General features: G+C 41.9%; 1 protein-coding gene across 1 annotated transcript in view; it reads right to left on the reverse strand.

The window, feature by feature from the left end:
- LOC126298360 (uncharacterized) overlaps window positions 1–13,296 on the reverse strand; it is a 574,913-nt gene extending 561,617 nt beyond the window's left edge. Inside the window, exon 1 of the mRNA XM_049989660.1 lies at window positions 13,252–13,296. The gene's annotated coding sequence lies outside the window, so the exon portion shown is untranslated. The remainder of the gene's footprint in view (window positions 1–13,251) is intronic.
- Between the last annotated feature and the right edge of the window lie 5,027 nt (window positions 13,297–18,323).

Below are 18,323 nucleotides of genomic sequence, written 5' to 3' on the forward strand. Positions count from 1 at the left end.
GTTTACACTTTTCCAACTGATTTAGTGCTCATTCCCTTCTGACCTCGACTTCGAGGTCGGGGGGATAATGAACACTATTGCATCCAAACTATAAACATTGGCAAAAATAGCAAATAACGACGGTAAAGGTCTCACCATAGTCGGCAGAATGTATACACAAACGTTACACACCAATGGCAACAGGGTACAGGAAAGCATATCCCTAGAAAAGACATGCGATAAGAAAATACGTCACTTCGTATGGGGGGAAAACTCCAGATAAAATCAGACTTTCGCTTCAAAAAACAAACTGAGAGAAAGCTTCATAAGGTGAAAGCAATACGATCTCAAATTTGTTATTCTCAGGAACAACACAACACACTTACGTATTCAGGTGTTAACTGTGGTAACAGTGAGAATATATATAGAGAACAGAGAGGAATAAATTTTAAAACAAGATACAAAAACTATTAGATTCCCACTGGTAACAACCTAGATTCATTTAGTTGACATCTTAAAGACGAGAACACACAGCTAGTGACATAAAGCGGTACATGGCGCTTCTATACTGCACTGAAAAACGTAACCTAGTAAATATTTTAAAATAAATAGAATTTTCTCATCCTGACATTATTCTCAAAGAAGAGACAGGTTTAAGAAACATACTATTCATCGAAAATTTCAGGGATATTCTTATAAACCTTCAATCATAAAGTACAGTAATTTGTTTTACAGACACTGCAGAAAAAAACCAATCGCCAACAAGGAATTGTGCGATATAAACGAAGCTGGTAGACGTATTTCTACATCTGAAAGGTGACGTCTATTCATATTTCGCTCCAGTCGCAAGGGAGTGACACTAGCAGCGCCGCTATGAGGACACAAATCAGGTTTGCTTTAAATACACGCTGTAACGGTCATGAGCAGTAGTTACGTTTCAGATTAGACTTGGTGAGTTGATGTTAGTCAAGAATACCTTTAATACGATGAAGACCCCGTTATCAAGAACTCATTGAGTTTGAACGACGTCGTGTAATAGGGCTACGAGAAGCTGTATATTATTTCACGATATTTCAGAAAGTCTTGGCAGGAATGTAGCCACTGTACATGACTGCTGGTAATGGTGGTCACGAGATAGTACGGTCGCAAGAAGACAGGGCTCCGGGCGGCGACGTGGTACAACCGAGAGAGAAGACCGTCGTATTCGGCATATAACACTGGCGCAGCGTACTGCGTCTGCAGCAGAACTTCGAGTAGCAGTGGGTACCACAGTGACACAAATAACTGTTACAAATCGGTTACTTAAAGGACGTTCTGTGGCATCCATTTCTATTTGCGACATCAGTGGTGTGAGGCGAGAGCTTATTGGAGATCGAAGTGGAGGTTTGTTGCGTTTTCAGATGTAAATCGGCTCTGCCTCGGTGCTAGTAACGGCTGCGTGTTGGTTAGAAGGTGGCCAGATGAGTGCCCGCAACGAACCTGTCCGCAGCCTAGTCGAACTGAACCTACGTCTGGAGTTATTGTGTGAGTTGCGATTTCGTATGACAGCAGGAGCACAAAAATGGTTCAAATGGCTCTGAGCACTATGGGTCTTAACTGCTGAGGTCATCAGTCCTCTAGAACTTAGAACTACTTAAACCTAACTAACCTAAGGACATCACACACATCCATGCCCGAGCCAGGAGTCGAACCTGCGACCGTAGCGGTCGCGCGTTTCCAGACTGTAGCGCCTAGAACCGCTCGGTCACTCCGTCCGGCGGTTATCTCACACACCATGACTGAAACTCTGTACGTCAGTCCGGTGATGCGATCTTTTGTACTTCCATTCATGCACAGCAATCCAGGGGGAGGGGGGACTGTTTCCAACAGGATAACCCTTACCCATGTACCGCTGTTGTTACCCAACGTACTCTGCAGAGTGTCGACGTGTTACCTTGGATTTATCGATCGTCAGATCTGTCCCCAGTCGAACATGTATGGGACATCATCGGACAACAACTTCACCGTCACCTACCAGCATTAACCGTCCCTCTATCGACCGACCAAGTGCTACAGGTGTGGAATTCCATTCGAAAAACTGACGTGCGGCACCTGTGTGACACAAAACATGCACGTTTGCATGCTTTCATTCAAGTTTCTGGTGGTCATACCATTTATTAATATATCAGAGCCGGCCGGAGTGACCGAGCGGTTCTAGGCGCTTCAGTCTGGAACCGCACGACCGCTACGGTCGCAGGTTCGACTCCTGGCTCGGGCATGGATGTGTGTGGTGTCCTTAGGTTAGTTAGGTTTAAGTAGTTCTAGGTTCTAGGGGACTGATGACCTCAGAAGTTAAGTCCCATAGTGCTCAGAGCCATTTGAACCAATATATCACAGTTTCACATTTGCATTGGTTTTTCTCGCGCTTGCATTAATCTGTGAACTTGCAACGTTCATAATCTAGGCTAAATATGTTACCTAGACAAATGCATTCCAGACTGTCATTACTCTACATGATATATTTCTCGATGTTGGGACTTTACCCGTCAGTGTATTAGTTAAAACACGAAAAAAAACTAGAAATGAAGTTATATAATGAGTTATATCAAAAAATCAATGATAATTTCATAGGGAGAACATTGTCCTTGCCATTTGCACAAAATGAGAATTAATATTCTGATTACTATTCTACGTTGAAGAATTACACGATTATTATGATCAAATGTCTTTAGCGTATGCCAAGAAACCAGTGAAATTATGACATGTGAAGAGACATCAAGCACGTGAGCTCGTACAAAAGACTATACCATAAAGACAGATATATTAAACACTATATTTTGTCTTCTGTAATGTAGATGCCGCTGAACATGGTCATGTGTCCGATCTTTTATATTTTTCGGATACAAAATTAAAAACACAAAAACTGCACTTTACTGAGCACTCTGTAGAGTGCACTTCTTGTGTTTCTCATTTCTTATATATAATGTATTTGTCATATTTTCAAGATACAGAGCACCACATGTGCAAGACATGGTGTTCTGTTCGGTACAGGTCCTTTTCTTCGAATGTAGTCAGTCATCAGTGCGTGACGCAGCTCCTCGTTGGCACTTTGAAAGCTAAACCGGTCCTCATCCGTGAGGAAAACGGTTCTCCTTTCAGTTGGAGTTCATTGAACACGTTAGCGTGTCCGTTGCAGACACTCGCTCCTTCGAGGAGCGGCGACTGATATATACATTGCTTGCTGCCTATTCACATGTACAGCCTAAGCGGAGAGCTAGGTGATATCAATATGTCAGTATCTGCTACAGATAGCTGGCACAGGCAACGGTACCATCCACTTGAATGCGTAGCTGTGTATGTGGGTCATGGGCGGACGGCTCAGCCTTTAGCCGCATTAAACTTTCTGCATGACGCATCGCTGGGTAGACATTGTTGCCACAGCCTTTGAATAACCACCTGGCTACCCTTGCTCATTTGAACGGCTTTCAATCCTCCTACCGCTTTGGCCGAGCGGTTCTAGGCGCTACAGTCTGGACCGCTACGGTCGCAGGTTCGAATCCTGCCTCGGGCATGGATGTGTGTGATGTCCTTATGTTAGGTAGGTTTAAGTAGTTCTAAGTTCTAGGGGACTGATGACCTCAGATGTTAAGTTCCATAGTGCTCAGAGCCACTTGAACCTCCTACCGCCTTCCACTAGAGTTCGTCCAGGAAATGATGCCATTCAGCCAAGAAAGCCATCCCAGCCTTCGTCTTTCACACTCAGAGCACCAGGTGCCATACTCTTTTCAATTATACTATTACGAACAAGAACTACAGAGGCGCTTGCATGTGGTATCTTGGTGGAGTAACAACCTATTCTCTAGTTATCTGATGTTTTCTTCCCTTATTGATATTTTGTGAGATGTTACTAATTTGTACAAACCATTGTGGTTGACGAGAAATTCGAAGATATTGGTCGGATTTCCGGTTGGGTATAGGGCTTTTCTTGGCACTTTGCGTGACTTCTACACGTTGAAACGCTTTCTGCATGTAAAAAAGTTTGAGCTTCAACCTTAGTTCACATTCTAGGTTTATGAACCAATAGAATCATTTGTAGTAATGCCCTGTGGTAACAAAATTAGTAACGCCCTGTGGTAACAAAATTAGTAACGCCCTGTGGTAACAAAATTAGTAACGCCCTGTGGTAACAAAATTAACCTTTACTTTGCCTATTCTTACATTAAAAAAATCGATTTTCAAGGTCGTTTGGATTTAGATATTGTCTAGAGTCGAATCAATGAAGGAAGAATGCAAGCTTAGGATTTAACGACCCTCCGCCGAAGAGTCATTAAAGACATAGTACAAGCTGCGATATTACAAGTTTGAGGAAGGAAATTGGCTGTATATTTTTCAGAGGGCTCTCACCGGCAATCACTTCAACCGATTTAGGGAAACCATGGATATTCTAAATCTGGACTTCAGGACATGGATTTTCAACCTGCACCTCTTGAAGTTTGCTCTAATGGAACCGCCACTCTCTCTCCTTCGGGCGGAGACAAACCCCCTGATAGTAAACGCATAAGCTAAAGGAATCATTTTCAGTCACTTTAATTTCACATACTAAAAATGGAAGTACCCCAGCTCTACGGCTTAAACGGAATAAACAGAAATTTAAAATACAAAGATGTGCTTTCCGTCATCCATCAACATCATTTAACTACAGAACTCTACAGCTACTTAAATCGGTGTTTGAAAGTTAACCAATCTAAAGACTAAAGACTCTAAAATAGCTGAGTACCCTGTAGCAGACAATTATGACCAGCAATTGCGCAAAAGCTATAAATAACGTACTATTTGACAAAAAGCTAAACATTTTCTTGAAACAATGTATTTTAACCAAATAGTACTTGCCGAGTACTACACTGACAGAAAAAAATCGCAACACAAAGGAGTTACGCGACATAAACGAATGTTGGTAGGCGTGCTTCTACATCTGAAAGATGATGTCTACTCAGATTTCACGCCAGTCTCAAATGGTAGCGTTAATAGTGCCACAAAAACTATGCAAATCAGGTCTGCTTTAAATACACTCTGTAACCGTCATGAGCGTCATTTACCTATGATATCGGACGTGGTGAGTTGATGTTTGTCAAGAATGCCTTTAAGGCGACAACGACGCCATGATCAACAGCTCACTGAATTTGAACGAGGTCGAATAATAGGGTCTACAAGAAGATGCATGTTTTTTCTGCGATACTGCAGACAGACTTGGCAGGAATGTAACCCTTGTACATGAATGCTGTTGTCACGAGACTGCACGGTCGCAAGAAGACCGGGCTCTGGACGGGCACGTGGCACTACCGAGATGGAAGACTGTCGTGTTCGGTGTATGGCTCTGGCGCATCGTTCTGCATCTGCAGCAGCAATTGGCACCGCAATGAGCAAAGAACTGTTACAAACCGGTTATTTTAAGGACAGCTTAGAGCCAGACGCCCTGTAGCTTGCATTACGCTGCTGTCGTGTGCAAACCCTCCCCCCCCCCCCCCAAAAAAAAAAACATAAAATAAACGAGAAGCACGCCGGCTCACTCTCCTTACAAACATCCCTGACAATCTATGCTGACCACACGTACGACATTTGTAATGTTTCAGAGCAAAGTAATACTCCCAACTCATGAACATTTGCACTTCCATTGTTTGGGATGAGGTTTCAATATCCTATCAAATATGAAATGAATTTGGAAAGTCTCAGAACTACCCACACAGATATCTTGCCAGTATCAATATCGGTAGGGATGCTGCGTTCTCGAAATGCTACACAGCAGTTCAAGCAAATAAAATTAATAGTATTGTTTCAATAAAGCAGATTGACGATACCTAACTTTGAAAAAACAATGGTGTCGCAAGCGACGGGCGACAAACAACATAAACCCGAGTCCTTTGCTATGTACAATGTTTATGAAAGTTTGTCATGCAGTTTGTAGATCACTGCTAACTGCAATCGTTGCACTCTCTGCTAGGCTGTGCTGATACTTTGCGAATACTGTCCACTAATGTCCGCCCGAGGCTGTCAGGAGCGGCACTTGTATTCATTTCGGCTAGAGGCCGCTCCTATCGTGGTGATTTCATGGTCAGCGCGCTATTGGCCGAGGTCGTTTCACCTGCTTCTCTTATCTTGCGTTACTCATCTTCATTCTGGCGCTTGTGGTTACGCCAGGACAGTAGCCACCACAGTTCCTGTTCCTTCGGACATGCATGCATGCACTGCAATATCGTCTATCGAAAGTGGTTGAAGGATGCTGGTACCACAAGTAAGCGACAACGTGCTAGACGCCCACGCCTAATCACAGAGCTAATCCAACAAAATGGTGCAGAAAAACGGCTCGAAGTGGAAAGTTTTGGGGTAATATGCTTCTAGGTTGTTTTTTTGGGTGGTGCACACGAATCTGAAGTTTTCCAGCAAAATTTTTTCCCACAAATATGCCAAATCTTGAAACAGTCGTTTAAATAATATTTTAGTGGTTTACTGCTTATAACTTGTAAAGCAAGCTGTTTACGCAAAAAGTGATCTGGTAGTAAAATAAAGAGTACAAAATTACCTACAATTTATGATTGTAACATTTTTTTGTACGCCATATGGTTTCCACGCAAAAGAGCGAAATATCGGAAAATTCGAACCTTGCAAAATAGAAAAAAATGCAATTTTACCTCCAAGATAATAATAATAATTATTATTATTCCTTTTTTTTGCAGTTCGCAGCCTTTCAACATGTTTACCTGGCAGACTATGGAAGAAGCACTTCTTTGTCTCCTTTGTGACTTGAAACTCAATTGCGCTCCCTTTCTGTCTCTCTCCCTACTTGGGGCGCGCCCTGTTTCCCCCTTCTTCGCTGCCACTCATCGGTTACCTGGCAAACCGACGAAGCCCTTCTTTTGGTCCTTTGTGATCTCGAACTCCACCTTTACTAAATCACAGAGGGAGGGGGTCTTTATGCCTATCCTTATTTCCCCAGTTCGTTTAGGTTGACTGTCGCAGTCGTGTCATTTTTCTCTCTCTTCAACGGCGTGTATTTAATTTCGTTTCTGTGTGTTTTCATTGGAACACAACCCAACAACTCGGTCTTGATGGCCAGTGATAAGTGGTTTACTTACAAAGTTGGTTTGAGTAAGGGTGTGGCGAAGGTGGTCAAGGAAAAAGGCATAGAAACATTACGTGGCACTAGTAAGAAAATAAATGATAAGAAAGTACCTGTTTTGGCCTGTGAAACACCTGTTAGCGTACATGCTTCATGTCATAATAGTTACATAAATGAAAGAATGATAGCTACTCTCCTGAAGAAAGCTGCTGAACCAAATATCTTCAGGAAAAGTTAAATAACCACCGAGTATTTTTATTTCAAAACACATTGTTTTGTGCATGTGGAACAGGTTTTTCTGGAGATTACGAAGGGTCCCAACGACGACTACCTCCTCATACAAGTAATTTGGTACATCAGATGACGAAAACAGAGATGAAAGATATAGTTTCGAAACAGGCTCAACTACTTGGAGATGATTTCGGTGCAGCAGTTATCAACAGTATCCAGCCGATAACAGACATAGTGATGCTAAATGTTGAAAAAAACTGTACGTTAGCAGGCCCAAGGTTGATGAAAAAAATAATTGACCCTTAAGCTGAAGAGGTTGAGAGGGCTATGAATGACATTTTCGCTTTTATGGAAAGCACTGACGAGGGAAGTCAGTTTTTATTCGACCAGCTAATGCCTCTGATAGAGGGCGACTACATTCCTCAAAGAAAAACTGTAATACAACATTTGTTGGAGAGGTGTGGGGAAGATGTTATCATATCAAAGTTGAGACACATTACAATCTTATGTTTCGAAAATGCTGGCAATAAGGTTTTGACAGATGTGTGGTACGTTGAAGAACGTATTCGATTAGTTGAGACAATAGCTGGTGTAATTTTTGAACAGTTACGATCAATACCGTACACCAAAGATGACTATCCTTCTTCAGATTCTATCTTGGACGAAAGCGAAGCCTTGTTCCAGAGGTTCTCAAAGTATTCTTAGAAAGACTGATACTCGAGAAGAAGCAAGGAAACACTGACAAGTGGAAAGAAAATTGTTTTAGCCATTTCGCATAATGTTATTAGCGCTGAATGCCAACTTCTTTCCTTTCTGCCTTACAAATTAGGCCATCTTTTTTTTTATATAGAAGGTGTAGGTCAGGACAACTGACTGATATTGTGTCATCCATAGGACTTTGCGCCTCTTATTCCGAAGCTATTTGTCTTGAAGTGCCAGCAGTCATGAGACCGTCACAACAAATGGACCCGACAGCTTTCCTTCAATATGTTCATGACAACGTAGATTTTAGCACTCACACATTGGATGGATATAATAGCTTCCATGCAATGAGGGGAATACACCTAAATATCCTATTGCCAACAGCCATGCCGCAGTGGTAACACCGGTTCCCGTCAGATCACTGAAGTTAGGCCCTGTCCAGCTGGGTTAGCCCTTGGATGGGGCTATCGAGCGCTGTTGGCAAGCGGGGTGTACGCAGCCCTTGTGAGGCAAGCTGAGGAGCTTCTTGACTGAGAAGTAGCGGCTCCGGCCTCGTAAACTAACATACGTCCAGGAGAGCGGTGAGCTGACCACATGCCCCTCCATATCCGCGTCCTGTGACGCCTGTGGGCTGAGGATGACACGGCGGCCGGTCGTTACCGTTGGGCCTTCCAACGCCTGTTCGGACGAAAAAAAAAAGGATGCTATTTCTCCAGATCAAAGAGCTGTCCTAGTAAAGAAAACAATACCAGCTCACCTAGTTGGTGAGATGCGAACTGTTGCCTTAAAACATTTTACGAAAGCAGGTTCTCTTGGCTTAATCACGGTCAACACTCAGGATCTCAAACAACTGCTTGTTTCACCTGATACCATCACACCCTCTTTGGTAGAACTGATTTGGCTTTATGGCTAGGGGAAATAAGTGCTCGAGTTACCAACATCGAGTGGTTTCATGGAGCAAATCGTAAGTGGTCTTCCCTTTGAGACTAATTATGTTGCTTTTTCTGCCAATGCCCTACCATCTAGTCAAAATACAGTACGTACATCGTTACTCACTTCCACATAACAGAGCAAATAGATGAATCAACAAGCAACTGATAACAGCTTCGACCAGTCTCTCTACGTAAAGGCACGGGTTATAGTAGCTTCCCAACAGGGAGAGCCAGATTTTAATTGTCATCATTAGTGTACACTTGTTAAGCTATTCATTGAAGCCTAAAGAGCAGGCATGTGGAACCTCCATCTCCAAGTTATCTCCAAAATGCTACGTACTTCTATGACATCGGACATTTTTTTGTATGCAAGATGTTGCCACTTCTACCTGTAAGTCACGCACAGATTGAACGATAAAATGGGCGCTCAGGGATACGAAATGTTCATGAATGGCGGGTTCACTGTACGAAGAACAAACAAATTCTGGTGTGGAACCTGGACCGACATGACCATTGACCAGTCCGTAATGAGGATAATGAAAAATGACTCATGGTAGTGGAGCTAATGCAGGTGGACTAAAGGAATGACTTCCCCTCAAAACATTTGTGGGGAAACGCATAAGATGTGTAAAGTAGCATTCACTAGTTCAGAACAACGTGTGGTTGTGAGAGAATCAAGGATTAAAAGGGCTACAAGTGATTCGAAAAAATTGGTGGACTGATTTACGCAACACTATTCTCTTCCTGATCTCACAGACATCTTCTCACTTACCACTGGTGTTGTAGGACACAATACCATCAACTGTCGCGTGTCCATGGAGGTTGGACTTCTTGCAGTTGATAGAATTGTAAGTAAGGATCCTAAAATTGCTAAGACATGATTACTGCATAGGTGAGAAAGGTCAACAGGCAAGGATGTGGCAAAGGAGTTAGGTAGGGATGTTGCTTATCCATTGTATTATCTGATTTCTGCATACAAATGGAGTGAACGAATTCTCAGTACTCGGTACCAGTGGAACAACGGTTCATGGGAATGATTTATAATGTTCCGTTTTGCAGAAGACATTCGGACGAAACGGAATAGCTATGGAAAGCACGATCTAACAGAAAAGCGCGTTAGTAAATAGGAGAAAAACAAAAATTTGAGATGAATAAAAAGTGGACAACGAAGTTCAACGGTGTATCTTGACTGCGGAAAACTGTCAGTTGAAACTAAGTTTGAAAGAAAAAAAGAAGAATTACAAAGGATGGACAACAAAAAAATTGCTAAAGCAAAATAATTATTTCTTTAAAAAAATACGCAACCCCCCTCCCCCCCAAACACAACGCTATTGACATCAAAACAAGGATACCATATATACTAGGAACCGATTCTAAAGGACGTAAATTATTACAGTCTAGTATTGATCGCGCAGTCAACCATGTTTTCTAGTTCTCAAGGTGTTACCATGTGGAGATTATGCTTTGTTCAAATGGCTCTGAGTACTAGGGGACTTAACTTCTGAGGTCATCAGTCCCCTAGAACTTAGAACTACTTACACCTAACTAACCTAAGGACGTCACACACATCCATGCCCAAGGCAGGATTCGAACCTGCGACCGTAGCGGTCGCGCGTTTCCAGACTGTAACGCCTAGAACCGCTCGGTCACACAGGCCGGCAATTATGCTTGTATGGGTCAGAGACTTGGACGGTGAGGAAGGTGGAAAAGAAAATACTGTTGAAATGTGGCGCATAAATAAAAATTTAAAGATATAGCGGGCAGACAGTTTCTCAGTCGAAGTACTGCGAAGAGCACGAGAGACAAGAGCTTACTCAAAACAATTACCGTCAGAGCAAACAGCACAGTTAAGCACGTACTTCGCGATTTCTGTCATTTCACCCAATCCTGATTGAGAGTTTCATGGAGGGAAGGAAACAAAGTGTACGGCCACGATAGGTATTCATGCAGGAGATTGAAACTGCTAGAAAATACGGGAACAGAAAGAGACTAGATGATAGAAGGGAGGAAATATGAGAGAGCCTGTAACCCTCTTGTTGAAGAGGAGGAAAAGAAGAAGAAGCAGAAAAAATGTATTTGTACATTTACGAAAAATATTCCAAAATGTAATCTATCTACATCTACATGTACGCGATTACTCTGCTGTTCACAATAAAGTGCCTGGCAAAGGGTTCAATGAACCACTCTGGAACAGCGCGCGGGAAAAACGAGCACTTATATTTTTCTGTGCGAACCCCAGTTTCTCTTATTTTATCGTGATGATCATTTCTCCCTATGTACGTGGGTGCCAACAGAATGTTTTCGCAATCGGAGGTGATTGAAATTTCCTGAGAAGATCCCGCTGCAACGAAAAACGCCTTTGTTTTAATGATCCCCTATTTCGCGATAATACAAAACACGCCACCCTTCTTTGAACTTTTTCGATGTCACTTAAAATATCCCCTGATGCGGGTCCCACACCGCACAGCAATATTCCAGAATAGGGCGGACAAGTGTGACGTAAGTAGTCTCTTTAGTAGACCTGTTGCACCTTCTAAGTGTTCTGCCCATGAATCGCAGTCTTTGGTTTGCTCCACCCGCAACAGTATCTATGTGATCGTTCCAGTTTAAGTTATTTGTAATTGTAATTCCTAAGTATTTAGTTGAATTTACATCCTTCAGCTTTGTGTGACTTATCGCGTAATCGAAATTTAGCGTATTTCTTTTAGTACTCGTGTGAATAACTTCACACTTTTCTTTATTCAGAGTCAATTGCCACTTTTCGCACCACACAGATATCTTATATAAATCATTTTTCAATTCGTTCTGGTCATCTGACATCATTACAAGACGGTAAATGACAGCATCATCTGCAAACAATCTAATAGCACTACTCAGATTGACTCCTATGTCGTTAATATAGATCATGAACAACAAAGGGCCTATAACTCTTCCTTTGGGAACGCCGGATATTATTTCTGTTTTACTCAATGACTTTCCGTCTATTACTACGAACTGTGATCTTTCTGACAGGAAATCACGAATCCAGTCGCACAACTGAGGCGATACTCCATAGGCACGCAGTTTTGTTCGAAAACGCTTGTGAGGAACGGTGTCGAAAGCCTTCTGGAAACCTAAAAATATGGAATCAATTTGACATGCTCTGTCGATAGCACCCATCACTTCATGAGTATAAAGAACTAGTTACGTTTCACAAGAACGATGTTTCCTGAACCCGTGCTGACTATGTGTCATAAATCCTTTTCTTCGAGGTAATTCATAATGTTCGAACATAGTATATGTTCCAGAAACATACTGCAATTCGATGTTAGTGATATGGGCCTGTAATTCAGCGGATTACTCCTATTTCCCTTTTTGGGTATTGGTGTGACTTGAGCAGTTTTCCAGTCTTTAATGTTTTGGTTCTGAAGACTGAAGACTGCCTATGGAGCATTGATTGAGTTAAAGTGAACAATATGCATGTGGAAACTTCGAATACTTTCGCAAACAATGAGTTTTAGCTCTGTGCGTTAGTTCATGTCGAATTTTTGTCTACATAAAGTTAGAGTAAGCACCTGTTAGTATAGCTTACTACGTAATCCGGCAGACAGGGAAATAGGATATACCCCGATGATGTATGCGCTACGGATTCATCACCGTTGCCCTGTTACCCTGGTTATTCCGCCTACAGTTTCTTAAGTGAATTCTAGGGGAATACAAAGAAAGTACTCCTAGATACCTTCCTTTTAAAATCTGACGTATATGTGATACCCGAGAAATAACTGGACACTTAAAATATCCACTGATGAGACCTTCGTATTTTCTCCAATGTTTACGAAACGTCTCAAACTTTAATCAATAAAAGGTTCTAGGAAAAAAACACTTTTCTTGACATTCTGTAATTTTGCTTCCACATAAACATATGCACGCATACGAAGGCACACATACAATACACACGCACACACACACACACACACACACACGCACACACACACAATTCATGCTCTACTCTTGTAATGATTATGAACTGAACTATAATTCAACACCGCTGGAACATAAGTGTTCCTTCCGAGTAACCGGAAACTTACGGTTACTAACAACACGTGAGGTATGTTTAGTAATTTTTTTATATCGATAGTGAGATATTCTTAATCAAGAAATGGGATAATATCACATTATTTTCTGAAGAACGCTACTGTAGACTCATCAATGCTACTAAAAATTTCGACAGTAGTGGAACACAATCTCCTAAAAGTGATCAGTTCATTTATCAAGTTAGTTTCGTACTATGTTTACGAAGAACATGTTTAGTGCTACTGTAACCAACATGCTTACCTGCGCGTCAGCCCGCCTGCGTCCTACTGGTAGCAGGCAAGCGCCACAGCGCCGCAGGAACGCAGATGTAGTCTTATTGCAGCTGTGCATTCGCGGCTATTGGCCCAGCCTTAGAAGTTACCCCGTCATTGGTCCCTGATGAACAATAGCGGAGGAGCCAGGTTCATCCACCTGCCGCTGCGTTAGCGAGCGGAACAAGAAACTGTGGCCTTTGCACAGGGAGGCGTCACACGCTGCGCAACTATTTGCTGTTACTTCCCTTCACGAGAACTGATTTGGCTTTTCCTAAGATCGCGACCGACAAAATACGGATTGCATTCTAAATAGCACGTCTGACGTATTAAGCAGACATCCTCACAACTTGCAGAAAATAAGTGCCGTTACGCAATGCTGGTATCACAGGTCAACAAATTTATACTTCGGAAAATTTTTAAAATCAATTTAGGTGGTCCAAATGTTTTTTAGTATGGTAAATTCGGAAATGCCAAGGCTTTCTCTATACTACTTAAGGTCTTTCACAAAGAATTAATGAAGATTCAGAAAATTCGTTGCAATCGCTTATATTAAAGAAACTGACCAGGTACAAGCTCACTGAGCATTCCGTGTCGAGAACCTCGACCACTATTGTTTGTTATCTACATTGATACTAGCAAGATATCGGTCTCATTAGTCTGCGAATGTTTATTTTACATAAAACTTGAAACGCCAGAACTACGTGCAGTAATCTTTCCTGAATATCTGATGATGAATGCACTCTGAAACGCGTCGTATGAGCAATAAAGTCATTCCTTTCCTGATGTCTGACGTTTATCATCGCGACCTAGTCAACTGTGTGCACAACTACTGACTGTTCTATTTTCAAATTTGACGTCGGTTACCAAATGACAAAATAAATAAGTTTCCCGCGTGATATCATTACAAAATAAAAATTTTCGGGTTTTTCCCCTTTATGTGTACTGCGAACTCTTGTTTCTTGTCAAATTTCGTGATTCTAGGTCAACGGGAAGTACCCAACAGAGTTTGTTGAGTGAGGTTTCGAGTATCGAAACATGTGACACAAACGGCAGTATCTTCCTGACTGCATTAACTTAGAAGCTTAAAATTTCTACACGGCCAAGGGTCTGTAGACCTTAGTGTGTAACATAAATTTGAATCTGATACGCGAAACGATTCAAGAGAAAAGGAGATCTTACGAGATGGACATACAAATAGACAGACTGATGAAAAATGACAAAATACATTTTTCCTTTTATGTAATTATAAATCAACAATTTATGGATTTTTTTTCTTTATTTGTACTGTGAAACGTTACTTCTAGGCAAATGTTATGAATCTTGTTCACCGGGAAGTGCCCTATAGGTTGTGATGAGTGAGTTTTCGAGTATCAAAATATGTGACATAAATGAACGCATATTTGGACTGAACTGACTTAAAAGTTTAAAATTTTTACACTGCCAAGGAATCATTGACCTTAATATGTGACATAAATATGAAATTTTTAAGCCTACCCATTCCTGAGAAAATGGGTTCTAAACAGTCTGACAGACAGACGGACAGCAAAGCCATCATATAATCCGTCCGCTGTGACCGAGCCGTTCTAGGCGTTTCAGTCTGGGACCGCGCGACTGCTACGGTCGTAGGTTCGAATCTTTCCTCGGGCATGGGTGTGTGTGTGTGCTGTCCTTAGGTTAGTTAGGTTTAAGTAGTTCTAAGTTCTAGGGGACTGATGACCTCAGATGTTAAGTCCCATAGTGCTCAGAGCCATTTGAATCATTATACATGAGTTCCGTGTTTACAGACTGAGGCACGGACACCTAAACATTTCTTGCAAAGAACATACTAAAATAACGTACTCCTAACATTACAACGGTTTATTATATTCTTCATTACAAATACGAAGCCACAAATCTTACTATCTCTTCTTCGTCCCTCAAAACCCAGTCTCAAAGTTTTCATTTCGTGCTCTAAGGACAATCCCTGTGCAGCTTCCAGCATTAGCCAGCTGTTTATTAGAAGACACCTTGCTGCACGTCATGAGCTGCATCTGAAATGTTTGGTTACCAAACTATTATTCGGGCATCGAGGTCATCGTCAGTGCCATCTGATGCAGAGGACAAACAAACGTATGTGCTCTTATGGACATCTCATCGGCCCTGATACCTTTGTTCCATTTCTTTAATCTCTTGATGAAACCTTTCCCCCTATTTCTCATTCACAACATCTAGATTTTCTGGAGAATAACTGGTGTAATAGTCGAGGAAATGCAGATTCCAGCTCTTTGAGGCATCCAGTACTTTAATGTTATACAGCATCTTTTTTTACTATATTATAGAAATCAGGATGTTTGTAGTTGTCATGAAACTTGTTAATAACCTCATTAAAGGATATTACAGTTGATATTTAAACGTCTTTAATTTTATCTGCAAATGAATCATCGTCTCTCGCTAGACTCCGAATGTCATGGGTGACGAAAACTTAAAAAATAAATAAATAAATAAAATAAAAAATAAAAAAATAAATAGGTTCAAATGGCTCTGAGCACTATGGGACTTAACAGCTATGGACATCAGTCCCCTAGAACTTAAGACTACTTAAACCTACCCTAACCTAAGGACAGCACACAACACCCAGTCATCACGAGGCAGAGAAAATCCCTGACCCCACCGGAAATCGAACCCGGGCGCGGGAAGCGAGAACGCTACCGCACGACCACGAGCTGCACGAAAACTTCCAGTTTGACTCCTGATAGCCTCGGAAACCTACTTGTCAGGTACCTGTATGGGTCAGCATTTTTCAGTAAGACTTAGAGAAATTGTTTTATAATTACAGGTGTTATGTAAAGCGGAGGCTAGTTTTTTTGTGCGTGTGGGATCACCGAAAGGGTCGAATAGTGCATTTTCCCTCCATCTGTTGGCGTTCTACTTGGACAGATTTTCTAGATCCAGTGCCCGTCTGTTGCACGACTCTTCCTTAGCGTGGTAGTTGTGTTACAGACTATAAAATAGAACACATTTTTGTAGCGGGTAACACTGCAAAACACCGCAAAAGGATACTGACGTTGTTATGACGATAGCGTAGCTACGTTTTGCATACCTCAAAGAAATTCTCAGTTTCTGTAAAAGCAGCATGTAACTGAATATTTTACGTACTTTACCTGAAATCAACAAACAAAAAGACACCAGAATGACTTTTTAGCTTTAAGGAATAAATCTATTGCTAACCAGTGTATCCAGTCGTGAAAGATGATGACAGTGGTGCATCTATGCATGAGTATTTAATAGTGAGCGAAATGGCGAAGTGGTTGGCACCTTTTACTCGCTTTATGGAGGAGCTGGGTTTAAACCCCCATACCGCCATCGAGATTGAGGTTTACGATGCTTTACCCAAATCTATTATGGCGAGTGATAGGATAGATGCTTCGCAAAGAAGGTACTAGAGTCCTTTCCTTATCATTAACTTATTCGAGCTTGTACAGGGTGGGGCAAACAAAAGTGGTATGGAGAACAGAGTTCCACGGTATAAGGAAACACAGCAGAGGAAAGTAATACAGTACTAACATGACTATAGCAGATGTTGAAAGTGACCACCATTCATCTCTTGGCTCTTTTGCGCCCTGGTCAGCAAGTTCCTGAAGGCGGATCATAGCTGCACTGTTGGAGTTGCTCTAATCTCATTCGAAATGTTCTGCTGCAATTCTTGAAGTCTGTTAGGACTGTTGCGATACACCTTAGATTTCCGGGCTTCCCACAGAAAGTAATCGCACACAAGAGATCAGGTGACCTTCTAAAAACTCTGTCATGCGTGAAGATTGTGTAAATGTGCTCCAAGGTTCGGCCGTTGTGCGGGCAGTTGCTCCATCCTGTTGAGAGTAACTGTAGGTCTTTTCGTCCTTCGTTAATGCTGCCACAAATCGTATCCACTCGTCCGGGCCACATTTATTTGCCCCACACTGTACTTCATCTCTAATAACCTTTTTGTTGTACGGGACGTTAAACCCTAGCCTTCCTTCTTTTTTCATTCGCGTTTAACAGGACATGAAATACGATAGTAGGCTCTAGCGTAAGCTACTGTGGTGGCACACTATCCGGGTGAGACCAGTTCGAATCTGGTTGGCGGAGGAAACTTTAATGACAAGTATTTGACCTGTAGGGCGAGGTGAAGTGTTGACGAAATTAAATTTTCTAATATCTAAATTTTCCACTGTTGGCCAGGATTATATCCCAAATCTAATGGCCGTGTCGAGAACGTGTGACGCTTTTGAGGAAACCTATACAGAAGTCTTATTCCTATTGGGAGAATTACGAGGGGAAGTCATAGAGTTTCCATTATCACCTCGAACAAATCAAGTTACTAATTAATTGTTTGCTTGTATTCAGTCCTCCAGAGTTCTACCACTCTCCAAACCTCTGGAAGCCATTCACTTCGTTTTACTTACGGCATATGCATATCCTCAACCACCATCAATCGCCGACCAACTTAGTAAATTCTTATCCATCCTCGACAACTGTGAACACTTAGGAATTCTGGAGACTTAACACAAATCGTTCTCCATATAATTTACGATACGGGTGTTATATTCCACCTACGCAAATACCCACCCCTTCAAATTTACGTTAACACCACTCTTCCTTTTCTAACAACCTGCTCTCCCCCATTAAATTTACAACGTAGGTGCAGCAACTCACCTAAACAAACACTCCCGCTTTCAGCTATGGACACTGAGGTTACAGAAGTCATGGGATACATCCTATTATCGTGTTGGACCTTCTTTCACCCAGTGTAGTACAGCAGCTCGACCTCGCATAGACTGCACAAGTAGTTGGAAATACCCTGCGGAGATACTGAGCCATGCTGCCCTATGGCCATCTATAATCGCGACAATGGTGACGCTGCAGGATTTTGTGTATGAATTGACCTTTCGATTATGTCCCATAAATGTTCTATGGGATTCATGTCGGACTATTTAGGTGGCCAGGTCATTCGTCCGAATTGTCTAGAATATTCTCCATACCAATGGCGAACAATTGTGGCCTGGTGATACGGCGCATCTGTATAAGTTCGTTTCGCTATTC

This window comes from Schistocerca gregaria, chromosome X, assembly GCF_023897955.1.
Source record: "Schistocerca gregaria isolate iqSchGreg1 chromosome X, iqSchGreg1.2, whole genome shotgun sequence".
Lineage (NCBI taxonomy): Eukaryota > Metazoa > Arthropoda > Insecta > Orthoptera > Acrididae > Schistocerca > Schistocerca gregaria.